The 22,654-nt window shown below is 45.1% G+C and overlaps 1 protein-coding gene across 1 annotated transcript in view; it reads right to left on the reverse strand.

Moving 5' to 3' along the window:
* The window catches only part of APOO (apolipoprotein O), a 123,129-nt gene that overhangs the window by 11,755 nt on the left and 88,720 nt on the right, over positions 1 to 22,654 (reverse strand). The gene's annotated exons all lie outside the window — the stretch shown is intronic.

A 22,654-nucleotide genomic window follows, 5' to 3' on the forward strand; every position in this document is an offset into this window, starting at 1 on the left:
AAGCGGTGGCAGGTCTATGAAATCTAAATGACGGAGATTTCGGCTCCGTGATTTATATTTTCATAGACCCGCCGCCGCTTTAACATTTAGTAGCCGAGATCAGGGAAGTGACAGGGGTAGGAACGGAGATGACTCATGTTGCAGCCGAGCTGTTTTAATGTAACCGCCGCAACAGCTGAGGCGGTGTAACGTTACACGCACTACCGTGAAAATTCCATACCCTCCGAGCATGAGCACTAGTAAGCTCCTCAGCTGTTCAATGATGTAGGTGCTGACGTAGGTGCACCGGAAGTGACGAGGGTATGGAATTTTTACGGGTATGGTTTTTTCACGGAACACCGGCAGCAGACGGGAAGTTTCCTGTATTGCTGCTGAAAACACAATCTTACATACTGTATGTAGCTGATGCTACTACAGTATAATACAGCGCACACAGTGGCTGCATTAGTTGGTAATGATAGTTTACTAAAATTATTGTATTTAAAGTCTACCTCCAGCCAAAACCTTTATTTTTTAGTTTGTCAGAAGAGTTTGTGCCTCTGTTGGGATTTTCCTGCTCATTTCACACCTGTGACCAAGTCATTACTAGAACAGGAACATAGTTAGACAGCAACTAAAACCATTGTTCAAAAAAAATAAAAAAAAGAAGAAGTTTTGGCTTCAGTACCACACCAAGGGTTTGTACGTACATGCAGGAATGCTTTCAGCTACTCAAAAAAACGATTTGCAGTGGTTTAGATTCAAGGGAATTATACAGGTGGTAGGAAGGCGATATGTTGAATCGTCCCTGCGTGATTTACCCCACCCAATTTAATTTATGATATGGCATGGATACAGCCCTGAGCGACTGCATTGCTGTGCTTAAATGGGTGGTCAAAGGCGGTGGGGGTCTGCATTTACTGGTAACCCAATCCCCCCCCATGTGTATAAGCACCTAAAAGTGCTGATTTATGAACATAAAAGAAGAACAAACTCAAGAAAAAAAATGTATATCGTTTGCGGGATAAGGGTGTTAACATCAAAGTGGCAACAGTTATTGCGCTTTTGCACTGCATGAAACCGAACGGTTCGGCTCGCTTTTGTGCTTTTCCACTGCATGGTACCACATGGTACGGTGTTGGAACGGTTCGGTACGGCGGCGCTTTTCCACTACATGGAACCGAACGGTACGGCTCGCTTAAACAGTACCACCTTAGTTGTGGATCCAAGAGGGCCGTACCGGTACCATATCCCACAATCCTTTGCATGCAGCTTTGACTGTTTGTCACTACTAGCCACTGATTGGTCAGAGAATCATTGTTATCCCACCCACTTTACTTTAGTGGAAAAGCAAACCGTACCAAACCGTCCTGAACTGTTCCAACACCGTACCATGCGGTACCATGCAGTGGAAAACCAAACAGAGCTAGGCAGGACCGAGTGGAGCCGAGCCGGTACTTGCAGTGGAAAAGTGCCATTAGATACAAAACAGAGCTTATAAAATAAAAACAGCAAAAGTTGTACAGCCATAACCAGATGAAATCCAGATGAATGTGACTAACTACTACTAGCTATATACCCTGACCTGGATAACAAAATCTCCTTCACAGGCATTTGGAGAAGCCATTCTTCAACATCACAGAACAAGGCCAGATGAATGTGACTAAGTACTACAGATATACCCTGACCTGGATAAATGGGGACCTTTCATAGACATTTTTAGCGGTATTTAAATCATAGATTAGATCCGTGTTTCTCAACCTTTATTCATTCAGGGCCCTTTAAAATTATGCTATGCAAATACCTTGTGACATAAATTGCAACGATCGCCATTTTATTCTCTAGGGTCTCTGCTAAAAAAAATATATATATACTGTATAATGTAAAAAAAAATGATGTTTTTTACATGTAGGGGAGGAATGCCAGAATTGGCCTGGGTGGGAACTGGGTAATTGAAAGCAACCCCCCACCCCCCCGCATCCACCCATGTCTCCATGCTTTATTTTGTTAAGAAATCACTCCCCTAGCAATTCTGTCCGTGGACATCTTGAGAAAGGGCAAATGATTCACGTAGCATTCACTTCCTAGAAACCATCTGTTTCTGAAGACTCCTGGGATGTATGACATAATTTGCCTAGGCAAGAAACCAGGAAGTAACTGAAGAAATGTAAAAAAAAAGTTTCAAACAAGTAAATATAATAGACTTCCCTATATATTTATTAATGCTAGCAGTGTGGGGGTTAAAAATAATCAATGTTGATTGGGAGAGTGATGTTTCACTTCAAAGTTCTAAAGTTTTACAATGGAAACCTGTGGCTTTGTGTAACATAAATGCAAGCTTGATCCACCTGCTGGCTTGTATACAATTTTTTTGGCAATTTGGGGTGATTTTGAGGCTTTTGCCAAGGCACCCCTGAAGAACCATGAAGGCACCCTGGTGGAAAGAGGCATAATTACAATACTGGCAATAAAGGCAAATACAATAATGCTTATGAAAAGGCTTATTGTTAGAGATTTCTACAGCAGAAATGAAATAGTCTCCAGACTGCTGTCCCATTAATGTGAATTCTTACTAATGAAGTACTAGTAAAGTACCTTATATAACTATAAAATCCAATTCTATTTAATAACAAGGTTTAGGTTACCGGGAGTACCTCTTATCTTATGAGAGAGCTGATCTTTTAAATCCCTACAATCGGATGACTTTCAGCCAGGATTTTTTTTAAAACAAACCTCATGCACCCTACCAATCCCAAGCAATGCCCTCATTTACAATATCAGAGCAGTGCTGTTATCTCTAAGTGCACCTGCTCTGCTGTGTGCTTCAGGCTGTTTCACAAGCTCTGCCTGTGTTATCATAAAGAAGTCAATATCGAAAGAATGGCACAAGCACTAGAAGACATGCTGTACTATCCATGTGCAGAAACCCTGTATGTAGCCATCAATCACTGTTGATGTTCCAGATTTTGAAAGCATTTTAAAACTTAAAAACAAAAATGTAATATATTGCAGCTTACCAATCCTTAAATGTGGTGGCTGCATTTCGTTTTCTTGTTTAGGCTTTTTTTTACTCTTTATTTTCACCTAGTGTCTCAGCCAGTAAAGCCCCGTACACACGTACCGATTGATTGCCGAACGATCGGCCGTCTTTTGTCCGGTGCTGTCCGGTCGGTTGAAAAGTGCTAAAGACTGCACACGAATTTTGTCGACCAACAACAGCCGACTGCAGAAGTGATGTCATGTGATGGTTAACTTTCCGTTTGTTTTTTCTTCTCTGAGCATGCCCAGTCTTGCTCATCTGCTGTTTGTCGGCCGAATTCTGTACTGACTGAGGACCAATCGGCCGTTCTGGTGTTGGCCAACAAAAATTTTATAGCCTGCACACCAGATTCTGTTCGGCCGAAAAGTCGCAGTCGGTTGTCGGAAGCTTCATACTAACAAGCAGACAATCGGCCGATCGGTCGGTGGCCGAATATTTACGGCCAACAATCGCTACGTGTGTACGGGCCTTTACTCGCTTCCTGGCACTACACTGGAGAAGCAACTGAGACACCTTTGGACAGCAGCATTGTCTATCTGGACAGAGGGTAGTGTTAAAGTAAGTTAGAAAACTGACTAACAAATAAAGCCAAACTCCACCTAATGCTTTTTAAAATGTTACTAAACCCAGGACCCTGCATCCAGTATATCTGGTCTCCCACACAGTGGCGTCACTAGGGTTGGTGTCACCCGGTGCGGTAACTCACGGTGTCACCCCCAACCCCTTTCAATAATGTTTTTTTGTTTTTTTTACTAATGTAACTTGTAAATCATAGCTCCCATATAACACTAAATGTAATGGCAATAGCAAAATTAATAACTCAGAGAATTAAAATGACCTTTAAATTACAATATCATATAAAAATAATAAAACACAGCTGTTAGGTCCCCATGCATCTCTATGGGGGAAATCGGATGGGAACGGACCGTCTGTCTGTTCTCATCCGATCCGATCCCCTGGACGGATGGAAAATAGGGTCCAGATTTAATGGATCAGATTGGATGTCAGCGGTATAAAACAGGTATCAGTGCAACCCCAGTGTGTACCCAGCTTTACACAATGTGTCAGAGTGTTTAATAGACTCAAAGACAAAAGCTCCTGGGCAAACAAATCTACATAGATAAAAATAAACAGGAAAAACATTTGTCATTGTTAGTACTCATGAACAAGAACACTATAGGTGAACATACACTATACAATCTGATTGTACAATCTCTGCACAATCTCTTTTTGATTTACCAAAACTTTGTAATATATGAACAAACCTAAACAATTAATTGAAATAGTATCCAATCAGGCAGGCCTTTGTACTACATAGTTGGTGGTAGATCCAAAAGATATTGTACAATCAGATTGTATAATGTATGGATAGCTGAAGGCTGGCCATAGATGGATCATTTTTTTTTTTTTTTATCAGTCAGTGTCTGATCGAAAAAAAAAATGAATGGATGCCCCCATCCACACAACTAAGGTGGATGAGGGAATCCTTTCTGCTGAGACATCGATGTCAGGGCTGCAGATCGAAGGAAACAATTCTGCTGGTTTGAGAGAAGTTACTCATTTATATTGACGCCTCTTGTTGGACCAGTTGAATTTCCATCCATCTATGGCCAGCTTTATTAGCTCCGGAGTAAAATCCATTTTCTTATATCTGGGGAGCTTACTAAGCCTCCATATACATGAGTTCTTCATTCATATGTGGGACAGACGTGTAACCTGTGCAGGGCGTTCTGTTATCAGCACGGGGATGTACGGTGCTGTGTGCGTCCCTGTGCCAGCGTCCCATTCATTTCTATTGGAACCTGTATCTGCGTGTCATATTAGAATACAGAGGCTGTGTCCATGCAGCCTCATGTCCCAGTAGAAATGAATGAGGTGCTGGCACTGGGATGTGCACACCTATGTACCCCCATGCTGATAAAAGACACCCCTTGTTAATAGGTTCTTACTAAAAATAGAATGTGAAAGAACAGTGGTCTGCACAGCTATCTCAGTGATTAAAAAGCCTGAAATTTTTACCTGTTAGCTGAGTAGATATTGGTAGACTCAGCAGCACAGAGACAGAGGAAGGAGAGCACCATACAACTTTGCTGTACAGCTAGAGAGGAGGGGGTCAGAGGGAAGGGCACAGGAGGAGGGGGTCACTACACAGAGGAGGAATGAGCTCTGAGATTGTCCAGAGCAGGGAGAGATAAAAACAGAAGGCTGGGGGGGGGGGGGGGGGGGATGGTGCTGAAACTTTTGAAGTTTCTCCTGAGAAAGAAACACTGTGGCTGAGGATGAGTCCAGAGTAAAACCCAGATAGACTAGGCTAGTGGACAGAACTAGGGCAGACTTCTGAAGATTCAGAATCCAACCAAACTCCCTCAGAGTTTGCAGAGTAATCCCCAAGTTTTCAAACGCAGTTGAAGACTCTGCTCGTAAAAGCAGACCGTCCAGGTACCCCAGTACCGCGATTCCCCGCTGACCCAGTAATGCTCGAACCGGGCCCAACACTTTCGTGAAGACCCGAGGAGCGGAAGCGAGGCCTCAAGCCATGAATTGATAATGCTCCTCGCCCACAGCAGAGGAGAAAAAGCTAATGGGCAACCCATATTGGGATGTGAAGGTAGGCATCCTTGATGGTCGATGGAGGAAAGGAAATCCCCCTGATGTAGGGACGCCGCCACTGTGCGCATGGACTCCATTCGGAACTTCTGTACCTGCACAAAGCGGTTTAGCGCCTTGAGGTCCAGTATTGGATGCACCTAGCCCTCCTTCCTGGGAACTTTAAACAGGTTTGAGTAAAAACCTTGAAAACAACTTTGGAGCCAGAACAATCACCCCTTGAAGTAACAAATCTTGCACCACCCCATAGAGATCCTTTAAGAGTTCTGGGGATAAACTGCAGGTTGGAAGGGAAGAACCTTTCCAGAGGATATGATCGGAACTCGATCTTGCAGCCAGAGCAAATTACTTTGTGGACCCACTTGTCCTGGAACAGGGAGGTCCACGGATCTGGAAAGCAGGGAAGATGTCCCCCCACCCCAGATACCGGTGAGTGCACCCCTTCATGCGGAGGAATTTTTGTCTGCAGGTCTGGCAGCACCTGCTCATGGTTTGCCCGACTAAGACTTTTTGGAACCCCCAGCGGAGGCCCGAAAGGGCTTGGATCCCTTGTCTTGAGACCCTGAGGGACGAAAAGTCGCTTGTGTGCAGAAAAGAAGGTTCCCCGTCTGCGACGGGACTCTTTACCCCTGGAAGCCTGAGGAAGAAGAGTGCTCTTTCCCCCTGTGAGGCCCTTGATGATGTCACCCAAGAAAGCTCCAAACAGGCGATCCCCCACAAATGGAAGATCAGACAAGGCCTTCTTAAAAGCCTGGTCCGCAGACCAGCATTTCAGCCAGATAATGCGCAGCAGGACCACTGCTGAGACAGACAGTCTAGAAAGCAGAGGAGGGGCATCCAAAGAGGCGTCACAGACAAACTGTAGCCCTTGGACCAACTGATTCGCCAGCTCCACCAAGGCAGGGGGGAGCTGCTTCTCCTCCAGTTCCTGGCGTAAAAGCTTAGCCCACTTGGTCAGAGTTTGTGACACCAAGGCATAAGTAATTACCGACCTAATCACCAAACCAGCCACAGCCACATATGGCGGGCCAGGGCCTCCGCCTGCTTATTAGCTGGACCTGTAAAGGCCGGGGAATCCTCAACCGGAATGAAGGTAGCTCAATTTGACCTGAAAACCAGAGAGTCCACTACAGATGGAACCGTCCACCTTTAACGCAGTTTACCGCAAGCAAAAATGCTAAGCAACCACTGTAATTTGGACAACTCCACAGATTTGTGACAATTTTGTCAAGGTAAGTGGAAAGAGGAACACCCTTGCCGCTTTGGAGGGCCTGTGGGTGCCAAAAGGAACCGGTGCCTCTAATGTTGCATCAGTCGCAACCTCCATTTTTGAAGTTTTTACGCACTGACACAAACATTGCATCTACCAGCCCCTATTTAAGCACAGCTAGAGGAGCAGAGGAATCATTCTCAGTATCTGAGCACTCAGGGTGCGTGGACGCAGACCCAGTAGGGTCGCGATATACTAAGCTCACCCCGAAGAAACAATCAGGGGAGGCCGCCCACTGCGCTCCTGCAAAAGGAACGCCGGCCAAGGGCCCACAATGGACCACCTATCGACCCCGCAAAAAAACAAGGGGGTCGCCCTAAGAGCCCTTCTTAGAGGACATAATAGGACATAGCCCCCTTAAAAAGGGGACCGCCCGCCATGACACGGAAGCGCAGGCAGGGTACCCTCACTAAAACAGGGTGGGTGTCCCACACAATGGCAGCAAGGCTCTCATTAAAAAAATGAAGCGCTATCCCTGCCAAGGGAGGTGCCAAGCTGACAACATGGCCTAGCAGGCCGCAAGCTGCCGCCTAAATTTTTGTGGAGGCCCAGCCGCAATTGCACGAATCCTCAGCCCGGCAGGTGCTCAAACGAAGAGTGGAGGCCTCAGTTACAGACACTGAGGCCGCCCCCCAACGTTGGCGCCCAACTCATCCGCATGGCCTAATTAGCTGCAGGCCATGGCCTAAATTTTTGAAGGCGCCCATCCGCCAGGGGGGAAGGCAGATGCCCAAACGGGAGGCAGTGGTATCAGCCACCCTCACAGGAGCCGCCTCACATAGTTTCCGGGGAGTAGGCCACAAAGCCGCGGCCTAAATCTTACAGGGGGTGGGGGGGAAGGTCGGGAACCCGGGGGTCCGACCATTCCAGGGAGGGGCCCAAGTCCACCTCAAAACCATCCAGTGGTAGTGGGGGGACAGCTACTTACACCAGGAACAGGGTGGGCAATGCTCCGGACAGGACACCGATCCATCGTAATGTGGGTGTTGTCAGTCAGGAGGAAATGCGACTCAGACCGAAGCCAGTTGTATTGCGCCCTCACGAGACGTATAAATTGCAGGCCAGGCCAAGTCCAACGGGGCTATGTCTAGGCCGACCTAGCGCAGAGCTGCGGTCTGCTCACTGGCCGAACTGGGGGGACCCTAAGGATCTATATTATCCAGTTTGTCGCCCAGTCCAGCACTTGATTGTAGCTCTCACAGGAACAAAATAATAAAAAGAGGAAAAAATTCCACGTAAAAAGAAAAAATTGCCAGGACCAGAGACCCCAGCAAGGAAGTAGGTCCTTACTCCTGCCTAGGCAGAAAAAAACTGAATACCTATAGCAGGAAGTGGGAGTATACCCCCAGGGACTGCCCCATAGGCATGTTCAAGTTTTTTCTCTGCCTAGTGTCCTACTCCTGTAGGGGCCAGTATAACCATACGGTCAGGAAGATGAAGAGCTGTGTTTGTCAATGAACGAAAGAGAAACAGCATTTTTGCTTGCACATGATTGGATGATAGAAATCAGCAGAGCTTCCTCTCATTTTAGAGTTTCCCCTCAGATCTAGAGCAACTGCACTTGCAGTGCACATTCGATTTGCCTTTAGTAAATTAACCTCAATGTGTCATTCTGTTTAGTCAGTCTTGTGAGTCATACACCTTGTCAGATCACTTCTTGGTAGAGGCCGAAATGCTGAGAGGGCTTCCCTTGCAGCTCGGTGCGAATCACCCCTGGAAGTGGGACAGGAGGTGACGCGTCCCAAGGAGCACTGGATGCTTGTGGAGTGCAGGTAAAGGTTCACAAGGATATCCTGGAACAACTTGCAGGGCCTCCAGGGAATCAAGCAATGTGCAGGTAAAAGCCAGGCCGAGGGTCATACACAGGTATCAGTCCAAACAGGTCGCCAAGACAAGGGGATTGAGCAGAAGCAAGTCCGTTGAGCAAGCCGGGATCGGTACACTGGAAGTCAGGCAGAGGACAAGAGAGCAAGGATGGTCACACAAGCCGAGGGTCAAACACTGGAGCAGGATCGAAGGGTCAGACGAAGCCGTGGGTCAAAGCCAGGAGAGAGAGCAGACAGGTCAGAAACAAGCCGGGTCAAACTGGAATCCAGGAAGTAGCAATGCACAGGAAACAGGAAGAGCTGAAGACAATCCAGCAATCAGATGGGCTGAGCAGAGTCCTTTTATAGGCCAGTGAATTAGTCTATGGCCTGAGTCCATTGCAGCCATGGGAAGTACTGGCAAATTTGCCAGTTGCAGCACAGCCATTTCACTGACAATGAGTCTATGGCCTGAGTCCATTGCGGCCATTGGAAGTACTGGCGGAGTTGCCAGTTGCAGCATGGCCGTTTCTCTGACACACCTCCTCTACTATACTGCATACTTTCACTCTTTGACTCCAGCCTGTTCATTCAAAAATGAATCAACATTATCATCTCTGTCTAGTGAGCAGAGAGACAACCCAGGAAGCTGTTACGCTGAACCAATGTATGATGTGTAGTAGATGTGTACAAATACAAGAATAGCTTTACAGAAATATACAAAGTACTAAACATTCTTTTTATGCATTTCATTTGTGTATTTTGTTGTTTGCCCAGAGTTCAGCTTTAGTCCCGGTTCACACTTGTGCGATGCGGGAAGGCTGCGAATTCGCAGCCTGTTCCCGCATCGCAAACGCACATCTGGCAGTTCACACTGCCATAATAGATACGCAGGGGGTGTCAATTAAATGTTAACGACACCCCCAGTTTGATCGCATATCGCAGTGCGATCTGACAGTTCGCACAGGATCAGATCGCACCGGCCCCGCTCGTCACTTCCGTTGCGGGTGCCTCATTCCCTGCTAAACAGCTTCTGGGCATACAGAAAGTGACGAGCGGGGCCAGTGCAGGCGCATTCTGGGAGAAGAGGACGCGATGGCTTCAGCTGCCCACATCCGAGATGGCAGCGCTGGAGAAGAAATTTTCAAGGTAAGTATTTCTTCTAAAAGGTAAGTGCGACCCGGGACAGTACAGAGGCTATCCATTGTGGAATGTACTAGCCCTGACTGTCCCGGGAGTATTTTTAGCTAAATTTCACCCCTGTGGCCGACACTCCGCTTTAATATTTAGTTTATCTAAATTACCATTTAGCTCTAGAAATCAAAGATATCCCTTTAATAAAAGCCTGAACACTCCATTTATTTCTGGTAGAAACTTACAGCAATATTAAACTGACTGTCTATGAAGAGGAGCATGGTCAAAATACCACTGAACAAATGGTACAGTGTTTCAGCGGTTGAGACAAGTAGTATTTTGTCTGTGAGCTGATATGGACACAGAGAGCTCTTCATCCTCAGATACAATCTACTTGGTGCTGCTAAATAGTAAAATGGAATATTTTCAAGTCTAGATTTACAGAATAATGTGGGAAGACTGACTCAATGACATTGCAATTATATTTGTGAGAGGAAAACACAGGTAAGGTTCAATGTGTGAAAATGCTCATTTATAGTAGCAGAGGTCAGTATAGCCCCTAGGTGGACACTTCTATGGCAATCGCTTACAGACTACTAAGTTATCTAAGAAGCACAACTAGCAGAACTTTTAGCTGGTTATGATGTCTACAAAGTAGTACTGGAAAAATCTAAGGTGGACTTCCAAAATATAAAATTGTTAGATATCTGCTGTGAAGACTGCGCATGTTCATTAATTAGACACAAAGAGGGATGCAGAAATCAGGAAAAGAGTGTTTCTCAGAAAGACGAATGCCTATTACACAAGAAGAGAAAAATACTTCACTTAAAGTAGCACGATTTCAAAGCCGCAGGCCAGCGCGATTTCAGGTGCAACTTGCTTAAAATCTGTGTGACATGATGCATATATGTCTATACAAGTCATACCTGAAATTGCAAAAAATAGTGCATAAACCTTTTTTTTCCAAATCAGCACGGTACTGCAAAGTCAGAATCGCACCAATTTGAACAGGTTTATTGCCCACAAAAAGGTGCGACTTGTCATGCGATTTGGAACCGTCAGACCGCACCAATGTGAACGGGGACTAATTGTCAGACACAAAAGAACAAACATAAAACTGTAAAAAAAAAATAATTTAGTTTAGATATCTGAAAAGGAGTGAGAAGAAGTACCAGCTTATTTAATCCCACCCCTTCTCCATATTTATTAATAATAAATTAGCTAGCTTCCCATTTTTTTTAATTGGTAGAAAAAATGAGGTCTAATGTTTCCCATTTTTTTTCTCTAGTGCAGTATGAAAAATTAACAAGGTCTCCTAAGTTGCTTCTAGACTTTCACCTTTTCGCTCGTCTTAAAGCTAGCTGCCTAAAAATGTATCTATATTGTGGTGGGATGGTAGCCTGAGAACATCATAGATTATGGCTTCACAGACCCATCTATCTCTGCTTCACCAGAGCCTGAACAGGTGTCATTATTATTCCCAGTGACATTCTGGTTTTAAAGCATCGTAGGCATCAATATTGTATGAAACACAAATGATTTGAAATTCTTTTGTTCGCTGGTCACATTAGACAACGGATCTGTATTTTGTTCTTCCCAGTTTTTTTTAAATCAACTTCTGGTTAATGATGGGAGAGTTGTCTTTCCTGTTTATTGAGGACAGAGATACTGTATAGATAGTCTTCCCCATGAACTATGAGGGCTTGTATGAAGAAAGCAGATCACATCAGGACCATACATGTGTTAACTATCTCTGCTAGGTGCCAATGTTTTTTATTTTTTTACATTTGCATGGCAATAATATGCTTGCTATTGTACTTCACATGTATTTCAGTGTTTTTAAAACAATGGTTATGTGAACACACCTATAAATCAGACCACCCTAGAACACATGCAGAGAGTATATAAACATGTCAGGGATAAAGTACTTCCATCATTACCTTTCATATATAAAAGTAATCTTCACATATATGAAGAAATACTGTCAATTGTCAATCTGTACTCAAAACGTTTCCGCCGGTTGTCCAGATGGTCTCCAAATCTGTGACACCTGCAGGATGCAAGTGTCAACTTTCATAAAAGTCAGCACCAGGACTTCATCCAACAAAAGCGATGTGGGTAGAATGCATTGAGGCATCCTCAATGGGGACTTTCTGCAAGCTGAAACTGCAAGGTATGTCGATCTTGAGGCAGCCTCTCCCACTACAGAATGCAAACCTAATTTTAAAGTGACTCTAAACCTTATTTTCTTTTTTTTTAATAATAAACATGTCACACTTCCTTTCTCTGTGCAATGGTTTTGCCCAGAGCAGCCCAAATCCCCCTCTTCTGGGGGTCCCCCCCCCGGAGCTCATGCTTCTTCTGGCTCCTTGTGAGAAGGTAGAGAATGGAGCAAGTCGCTGCTCTCAGGCACAGCGCTGGATCGGGATAGGTGGGGGGGGGGGGGGGGGGAATCCTGGACACAGACAATTTTTTACCTTAAAGTGCATGTAAACCCTCACATACACCCAGTGCTGTGAACAGCCTCAGATGATACACAGATATGAAACAAATCTCCCTACATAGGTTTGATTTGTATATCCCCTGTCCTCACTGTCTACACTGTTTAGAAAGTGAACATCGTTTTTGAATTTTTTTTCTGTTCCAGCACTGGGTGTGGAGTCTTGCAATACACTGTGTGACAGCTGTTTGGAGGAAAGGCACACACCCCTCCTCCACATAGGCAGAGGAAAGAAGAAACATGAAGAGCTGTGCTGTGCATAGACAAGCTCTCTGCAAATCTATCTCTATGCAGCCACCCCGACACAAAATTTCCAGCTGCTTTTATCTCCGGTGTCAGAGAACTTGTCAAAAGTTATCATGCTGATAACGGAGGAACAGAGCAGCAGAAAGACATGGGACAGATATATACAGATATATGTGCCCAAGTCAAATTCCATGAATGGAGTTTACATCCACTTTAATGCAGAGAATGCATTAGGGAAAAAACCTTAAGGCTTTAGAACCACTTTAACTTTCAGTTAATGTCCAACACCTTGCTATACAGAGATTTCAGGGAATAAAACTAGCTAAAACAGCAAAATCATTAAATGACTTTTGAAGGACCACATAAGAGAACTTAAGTGATATTTTATATACTTTCCAGAATGATTATTTAGATCACCCACTGTTAGAATTTTAACAATGTATGGCCAGCTTTAGCCAGAATGAACATTTAGATCAACTAAATCAACTTCTAGCTCTAGAAAGCATAGCAATTCCCTTAAAAAAGGTCCAAGCACTCTAATTTTGGCACTAACACAGCAATACTAAACTGTCTATTAAGTTTAGTATGGTCAAAAAGGCACTAAACAAATAGCGCAGTGTTGCAGCGGATGAGACAATTAGTATTTTGTCTGTGAGCAGATATTGGATACAGAAAGCTCTTCATTATAAATCAGATAACATCCACATAGAGCTGGTAAAAAGGAAGACTGGATCATGCCAAATCTACATTTACAAAATCATGTGGGACAACTGATTCACTGCATTACCACTCCATAATATGTCATAAATACTACCAGAACCTGGACTTCAAATAAAACAACAGTAGTCAATACCGTAGCTTATTTTCGCTATACCTGCATAAAAACTGGAGGGATAAGAAAAATAAATACAATAAAAAGACCTCAAGCAGTATCTAGGAGTGACACAGAATAATTTCACATCTGTCCCTGAGTCAGCAGTGATGCATCACTAATGTAAAGAGAAGGGTTTGCAAGGGTAAGTATCACTAATTTACACATTATCCCTCGTCACCCAAAACAAAATCAGTACATTTCAGTGAAGTTTTTAAAGAATGAATGCAGGCCTAAAAAGAGGTTTAAAAATGTAAAAGAAAAAGAAAAAAAAAAACACCTACCTACACTACCCAGTTAGTATGACAAACTACTGAATGCATGCTTGTGTACCATAATGTGCTGTGCCTTGTGGTGTGTTGCCATTTGTTTTAAAGGCAGCCCAACAAGCATATGCAAAGTAAGAAAACACACCTGCCTCTCAGGACATCTCAATATACGTAATAAAGAATATAGACATTGGGGTTGATTTACTAAAGGTAAATAGTCTATGCACTGCAAACGCACTACAAACGTAGCTTCTCAAGTTCATGCAAGGAACATGCATAAAATTCAAAAACTGCATTTTTGCTTGCACATGATTGGATGATAGAAATCAGCAGAGCTTCCTCTTACATCTAGAGCAACTGCACTTGCAGTGCACTTCTAGTGCACACTATATTTTCCTATGGTAAATCAAACTCATTGTGTTGTGGTGCAATGCAAAAAGTAAGTTTCCCCTTCAAATGACTACTGGAGCTTCTAGCACCTAAAGGGAATATATTCTCCTGCAAGGCTTTATTGTACATACATTTTCAGCAAATATGAAAGCACTAAGAATACCTATGGATAAAAAAAAAAAAAACTGTAGAAATGTGTATAGACGTTTGAAACCTGATCAGTAATAAAAAAAAATAGAATATAGGATGATGGACAAGTTTTAACACATACAGTATCTCACAAAAGTAATTACACCCTTCACTTTTTTGTAAATATTTTATTATATCTTTTCATGTGACAACACTGAGGCCCCGTTCACATACAAGCGACGCTACTTCCCGGGGCGACCTCCGAGGTCGCGGTGCGAGCAGCGCGCCGCGACCTCGGAGCGGCCGGCACGGACTTCATAACATTGAAGTCTATGGCGGTCGCCTCCAGGTCGCCCCAAAGAAGCTCCGGACCCTTTTTCTAAGTCGGAGCGACTTGTGTCGCTCCTATTAGAACGGGTCCGCAGCTTCCCTATGGAAGGCGACCTATGGCGACCTGTGAGGCGACCAGGTCGCCTCACAGGTCGCCTTAGTGTGAACGGGGACTAAAGAAATGACACTTTGCTACAATGTAAAGTAGTGAGTGTACAGCTTGTATAACAGTGTACATTTGCTATCCCCTTAAAATAACTCAACTCACAGCCATTAATGTCTAAAACGCTGGCAACAAAAGTGAGTACAACCCTAAGTGAAAATGTCAAATTGGGCCCAATTAGCCATTTTCCCTCCCCGGTGTCATGTGACTTGTTAGTGTTACAAGGTTTCAGGTGTGAATGGGGAGAAGGTGTGTTAAATTTGGTGTTATCGCTCTCACTCTCTCATACTGGTTACTGGAAGTTCAACATGGCACCTCATGGCAAAGAACTCTGAGGATCTGAAAAAAAAAAAAAAAAAAAATGTTGCTCTACATAAAGATAGCCTAGGCTATAAGAAAATTGCCAAGACCCTGAAACTGAGCTGCAGCACAGTGGCCAAGACCATACATCGGTTTACCAGGAAAGGTTCCACTCAGAATAGGCCTCACCATGGTCAACCAAAGAACTTGAGTGCACGTGCTCAGCGTGGGGATTGGGGATGTCAGCGGATGACACCGCTTACATCCGATTTTGCATCCATTCCGTTTTTTTAAAACGGAAGAAAAATAGGGTTCTGTTCCGTTACAAAAAACGGAACAGAACTGAAAGGACACAAAATTGGATGTCAGCGGATGGTCATCCGCTGACATCCGCAATCCCATTGACATGCATTATGTCCGTATATCACCCGCAAACGGATGGGGTGATATACGGACATACGGAACGCCCGTGTGAAAGAGCCCTCACTCTCTCATACTGGTCACTGATGGCAAAGAACTCTCTGAGGATCTAAAAAAAATAATTGTTGCTCTATATAAAGATGGCCTAAGCGATAAGAAGATTTCCAAGACCCTGAAACTGAGTTGCAGCATGGTGGCCAAGACCATACAGCGGTTTAACAGGATAGATTTCACTCAGAACAGGCCTTGCCATGGTAGACCAAAGAAGTTGAGTGCATGTGCTCAGCATCATATCCAGAGGTTGTCTTTGGGAAATGGACATACGAGTGCTGCCAGCATTGCTGCAGAGGTTGAAGGGGAGGGGGGTGAACCTGTCAGTGCTCAGACCATACACCGCACACTGCATCAAATTGGTCTGCACAGCTGTCGTCCCAGAAGGAAGCATCTTCTAAAGATGATGCACAAGGAAGCCCACAAACAGTTTGCTGAAGACAAGCAGACTAAGGACATGGATTACTGGAACCACGTCCTGTGGTCTGATGAGACCAAGATAAACTTTTTTGGTTCAGATGATGTCAAGCGTGTGTGGCGGCAACCAGGTGAGGAGTACAAAGACAAGTGTGTCTTGTCTACAGTCAAGCATGGTGGTGGGAGTGTCATGGTCTGGGGTTGCATGAGTGCTGCCAACACTGGGGAGCTACAGTTCATTGAGGGAACCATGAATGCCAACATGCACTGTGACATACTGAAGCAGAACATGATCCCTTCCCTTTGAAGACTGGGCCGCAGGGCAGCATTCCAACAAGATAACGACCCCAAACACACCTCCAAGACGACCACTGCCTTGCTAAAGAAGCTGAGGGTAAAGATGCAACAAAGGATGAAAAAAGTGAAAAAGAGTGCTTAATTCTAATTTTTACAAAAAAAAGTTTATTTTTTATACACAGTGCTTTATCAAACTAATTGTAAATTAGAAAGTGTTTACATGTACTGTAAGGTCATGATTAAAAAACAAAAAACATATGAATAGAGCACTGAAGCAGAAGGCTTCTGCTATGCTATCTCTTTAGCTAGTTCATAGTGCTCTAGGATGCTTTTGCCATGTATGAAAATAATATTTGTAAAAAAAAAAAAAAACAGCAAAAATTAGGATTTTTGTACTTACCATAAAAATCCTTTTCCTGGGAGATCATTTTTGGACACAAAAATTAAGAGACTGTTCTATTATATTGCCTCCTAGAGGGGGATTTGGACACTGGGAAACAAAAACCCTGATATAACACCCCCCCCCGCCCCCCACTCCCAGCATGCTACAGAGGAGTTTTAAAGCGGAGTTCCGGTCCGAAAATTTTTTACCCCCGGTCAGGGCTAGTGCATTTCAGCAACGATAGCCTCTGAACTGTCCCCGGTTTCACTTACCTTTTAGAAGAAATACTTACCTTGAAAATGTCTTGTCCAGCGCTGCCATCTCTTCGGTGACGTCGGAGTCCCAGAATGCCCTGCACCGGCCCTGCTCGTCACTTCCGGGGCAGGCACGTCATCACTGCACAGCTTCTGGCCGATGACGCTCGGCTCCCAGGAGTCAATGCAAGCAGGAAGTGACGGCGGTGGCCGTGTCCGCAGAGGAAGGAAGGTAGGTATATTTTCTTTTTAAAACAAGGTAAGTGAATCAAAACATTTTTTTTAATTATCCAATTCTTTTTTAGGTAATTTAGAGCAAGCGGATGGCAAAATTTTGTTTTTAGGCTGGAACTCCACAAATCATAGGATTTTTGTACTCACTGTAAAATCCTTTTCTCAAAAGTTCCAAGACATTGACGCTGAACTCTTCCAGCATCCAACAGCCCTAGGTCGAGTTCAGCCCCAGGACCCTTCCCCACCCGGACAGGCTGGCATCTGCTGTGACCACTGTCCAGTACAAAGGGGAGAAAGGACTTGCCCTGTAGCAAGGTTTGGTTGGGGAGCGCAGCCACCAGATCAGAGAACTCTTTGTCACCCGACTCAGCCAAATCACATTGTCCAGCGACTTGGGACACTTGTCCCGTTTGACCAGAATCTCCTTTTGAAGGAGACTCATGTAGAACTGTGCAGACAGAACCACCTCGAAGGTGGACACCACCAGGCCCCAACACTCGCATACAAGCCTGAAGGAACGCCACTTGTGGGCTAACAACAGTTGAATCGCAGAATATAACTTCTGCGACTTTCCCAGAGAAAGGAAATAGGAATGTGCAGGTAGGCATCCTTGATGTGTACTTGCCCTTCTTCCTGGGAACCATAAAAAGGGTATGAATAAAAACTTCCAAAAACGCTCTGACACCGGAACAAGGACGATTACGCCCTGGGACAACAAGTCCTGCCCTGCCCACAACAGAGCTTGCAGCCGAGCCGGGGGCAGGTGCACATTGGAAGGAAATAACCTTTCCCGAAGGACAAGAAATGGAATTCCATCTTGGAACAGGATACAATCCCCTCATGGACCCACTGGTGACTGACCCAGGGAGCTCCACGGCCCCAGGACCTGCAAAGATATCCCCCCACCCCAGACATGGATGGGGGCAAACCATCATACCAAACGGATCTTGTCAGCAGGTCAGGAGAAGCTTGCTCTCTGATTGCCAGACCAAGGCCACTAGAAACCTCTCGAAGAGGCTCTGAAGGGCTTGGAACCTTTTTCTGAGGTCCCTGAGGGACGAAAAAAAAATTTATCATGGGCTAAATTAATCCAGGGTAGCCCCGAACAGGCGATTGCCCTGAAAAGGCAATTCAGTCAGATCCTTCTTGGAGGTGTGATCCGCAGACCAACACTTTAGCCACAAAATACGCCTAAACACCACTGCTGAGACGTATAGCTTAGAGACTCACAGGAACCAGATTCAAAGATGCATCGCAGGCAAACTGCAGACCCTGGACCAACCGTTCTGCCTGTTCACCATAGGAGGGGGAAACCGGTCGCCCCCCCCCCCCCCCCCGGTCAGACGCAAAAGCCTCGCCCACCCTGTCTGTGTCTAAGACACCCGAGGCCAAAACATGCCCCAATAGGGCACCAGCCATAGTAGACATTTTTAACGGGCCTTAGAGATTCTGCCTGCCTGTTAGCTGGAGTCCTAAAAGCAGGGGATTCTACCACCAGAAACATGGTTGCCTTAGTCAACCTGGAAAACAGGGGCACCCACCGCGGGTAGGAGCATCCACTGCTTCAGAATCGACTCCTCAAGGGATACCGGACAGCAAAGCGTCTTGGGACCATCAAGGGCCGTATAAGAAGCACCTACCCCTTATAGACACAATTGTCAAAATTAGATGGATAAGAGAAAACCATAACTGCTTGGGACAGTTTATGGATGACAAACGCAACAGATATGGCGAAGCAGCCTTGGCTGCATCCTCTAACATAAATAACTCCTGCGCTGATGCAATCAAGGCATCTACCAGCGGCTCTTTTGTGTGGCGCAGCAGCCAAGGAGGAATCATCCTCACTGTCTGACGGTTCAGGGAAACATGGACTCAGACCCCACAGGGTAGTCCCATCCACAGCGAGCAAACCAGATGCAGAATCTGATGAGACAGAAGAGGACAGGGGGCTCAATCGCTAAGCCAATCGCTATCCTTAACCCGCACAGGAGTTGGCGACTGAAGCCCCCCACAGTGGGGGAGGGGGAAAGAGAATCCCGGAGGTACGAACCACCCCAGGGAGTATTCGCGCCCCACACCGAAACCAGGAAAGAAGAGGAGAGAGCCCTAACACACCGATCCAGAGAAGCGTGCGGGTATTACTCCCAAGACAGAAACATCTTCACCACGAAGTGGGGGGAGTTGTCAGCCAGAAGGAATGCTGCGATTCAGGCCGAGACCTGGTTGTATGCGACCATGTGAGAGGTTTAACTCGCGGGCCAGCTCCCGCCCAGTGGGGCTATGTCGCGGCCGACCGATTGCGGAGCTACAGTCTGCACACGCTCACTGACCGGGCTGAGGGGATCACTGGAACTCCAGCCCGTCACTCAGCCTGGCAGTTGCCAGGAAAAAACCGGGATCCAAAAACAAACAGCAAAAAATAGACAAAAAAAAAACAGGTCCTAGGGCCCAGCAGGGAGACTAGGCCCTACTCCTGAACTAGGCAAACAAAAACTGAGCATCTCTAAGCAGGGAGGGTGGTTATGCCAGCCGAGGACGGCCCAAAGGGCGTAGACAAGCTTTTGTGTTGTCTGCCTAGTCCTACTCCTGTAGAGGGAATCATAACCCATGGTGAAGAATATGGAGCGGGGTCTGTCAACTGAAGAGAAATTCCATTGTTCTTTCTCAAATAACTGAGGGAAATAGAAATACATAAACTATTGGAACGTCCAAAAGCAATTACAAACACTTAGGACATTTTGCCATCTGTCTTAGATGCCTTTCCTCCTGGCAGCAGCGTTTAGCAGAAAAAACGCTTGATACTTGTAAACTTGTCAAATGCTTGGGCATTAATTAACCTAATTGGCCAGAATAATAATTTATACTGCCCATTGAATGAAATTCACACTCAAGTACTAAACGCGTGTTTAGACATGTTTACACATGTCAAGAATTTTTTCTGCCAAAACGCCGTTGCTCCTGGATGCACTAGAAATTTAATTTTTTTTTTCTGCTAACATCTAGGGGCACTTAGAGGCAGAAAAAAACCCCAAAAAAGAAAAAAAAAAAAAAAAAAAAAACTAGATGCCCCTAACAGCCACGCTAAAAATGGTCAATGTGCATCAGGCCTAAGAGACCACAAGAAAACAACAGAAATGGGGAATACCCCCAGCTTGAAGAGACACCTGAAGGACCTTTTATCCAAAGTTAGCATCAGATGAGGCCTAAACAGTCACCTTACAAAACTTGGGGAATATGTGAACAGAAAGCCAGGTGCCAGCCTTGTACATCTAGGAGAAAGCAGCCTGATGCCAAAAAGCCCAAGAAACACTCAAAGCTCTAGTAGGCGGCCTTGATATGAAAAGGGAGGAACCTCATCGTCAAGATCAGAACTTTGTAAGATGATCTGTCTGAGCCACTGAGAAATGGTGCAATGAGAGGCAGGTTCCCCTTTTTTGGAAAACAACAGGGATGACAATGAGAGAGCTGGTCTTTCTAATGGAAGCAGTGGCTGTGCGATCGACACACAGTTGGGTATTACAACCAAGCAATAAAGTAAGATCTCCTTTTGGAGCCAGAAAGAGAAATGGAAGAACAATAGGGTTGATTTACTAAAGGCAAATCCACTGTGCACTACAAGTGCTCTTGGAAGCGCACATGGAAGTGCAGTCACTGTAGGTTTGTGGGGAAGATCTGAAATGGGGGGAAGCTTTGCAGATTTCTTTCATCTAATCATGTACAAGCAAAAATGCTGTTTTTTATTTTCCTTGCATGCCCTCTGTGCACTTGTAGTGCACAGTAGATTTGCTATTAGTAAGTCCACCCCAATGTCCTGGTAAAGTAAAAGGCAGAAACCACACTGGAAAGAAAGGAGGCTTCATGTCTCATTAACACATTGTCCAAGTGTAAGACCAGAAAGGGTTCTTTACAGGAAAAAGCTGCCAGCTCAGACACATCTCATAGAAGTGCTGGCAACAAGAAAAGCAACTATGTGGGTGAGAGTGGAGGGGGGCATCCCTGACAGAATCAAAAGGAGTTTTTTTTAAAGTGACAATGAAATTAGAGTGGCATTCAGAGATGCCTTTGTCCTCCAGGACCTGGGCTTCAACAGCTATGCCGTTAAAGCCAGCGACCCAGAAGCTGGATAGTAAGACTGTTGAACCAGGAAGCCAGAAGGGCCAGCGTTACAGGGACAACTAAACTACCTGATGTTCTAGAATATTGATCAGGAGATAAGGTTCCCCTGAGATCCAAAACCCTTTTATCGACAAGGCATCCATGACTCTTCGTGAGTCTGACTGGCTGGCAAACATCATTAGGATCTTCCAAAAGACTGGAAGAAAGGACTTGTGCAAGTACAGAACAAGGGCAACCTGGTCCTCAGTGTCAAGTGAATCTTTCTGTCCAGCCGAACTTTTGCATAGTCTACACTGTTCATGGCACATTATCGGCCAGAACTTGTGCTGACTGTTCCCTCAACATAATATTTTCCAGGTATCCCATAATGAGGATACCTTGGGAGCATAGTGAGGCGAGCACATGGACCAAAACTTTGGTGAATACTCAAGGTGAAGAAGATAGGTTGAAAGGCAGGGCCACAAACTGGAACTGATGGGGACAGATAGCAAAGTACACATCCTTGATGTCCAGAGAGACTGGAAAGACTCTCTGATACAAAGGTTATTATAGATCTAGAGCATTCGATACAGAATTGAAAATTTAATGAAAACATTTAGGGCCCTGAAATCCAAGATGGGGCAGATGACCCCTTTTGGTTTGGGAACTGTAAAATGGTTGGAGTAGAACTCCTGGTCCTGTGCTATAGGGACTGGAGCAATAACCCCTTGTTCCAGAAGACCCACAAAGGGATGCATGGAGGCCTGACAATCTGTGCAGTGACAGAGGTAATTTAAAAGACATGAACCTAGGAGGGAGACAAGTGCAAATTCTATCTTGTACCCCCTTGGAAACCACCTCCCTCACCCAAGCATCTGAGATGCTGGCTGTACAAATGTCTGCAAAGACTAAATAACATCCCCCCATTTTGGAAATTGAGAGTGCCCCTTCAAGCTGAAGAAGACTAATCAGAGGGCTTGAGAGACTTGGTTTATGGGTAGACTAGGATCTAATTTCTTCTCAATGAAGTCCCTGAAAGCAGATGTATCCTCCACAGCAATAATTAAGGCTTTGTTAAGAAAAAAATAGGTAGCAAAAAGATTAGTCCTTTCTGAACAGAGCAGAGAAAAAGTGTCCATCCTCCTAGGACACTGGGAAGAATTAAAGTGATACTAAAATCTCAGGTTTTTTAAACTTAAAAACAACAAGCATACTATACTTACTTGCTCTGTGCAGTGGTTTTGCACAGAGCAGCCCGGATCCTCCTCTTCTCGGGGTCCCCCGTCAGGGCTCCTGGCCCCTCCCTCTTGCCCCAAAGCAAGCAGCATGCTATAGGGGCACCTGAGCCGTCACTCTGTGTGTCCATTTAGACACGGAGCCGCCATTCAGCCCTGCCATCTCTCTCTTCTCATTGGCTTACTGACTTTGATTGACAGCAGCAGGAGCCATTCTCAGTCAATAAAGAGGGAGA

Source organism: Pelophylax lessonae, assembly GCF_965119305.1.
Source record: "Pelophylax lessonae genome assembly, chromosome: 2".
NCBI lineage: Eukaryota > Metazoa > Chordata > Amphibia > Anura > Ranidae > Pelophylax > Pelophylax lessonae.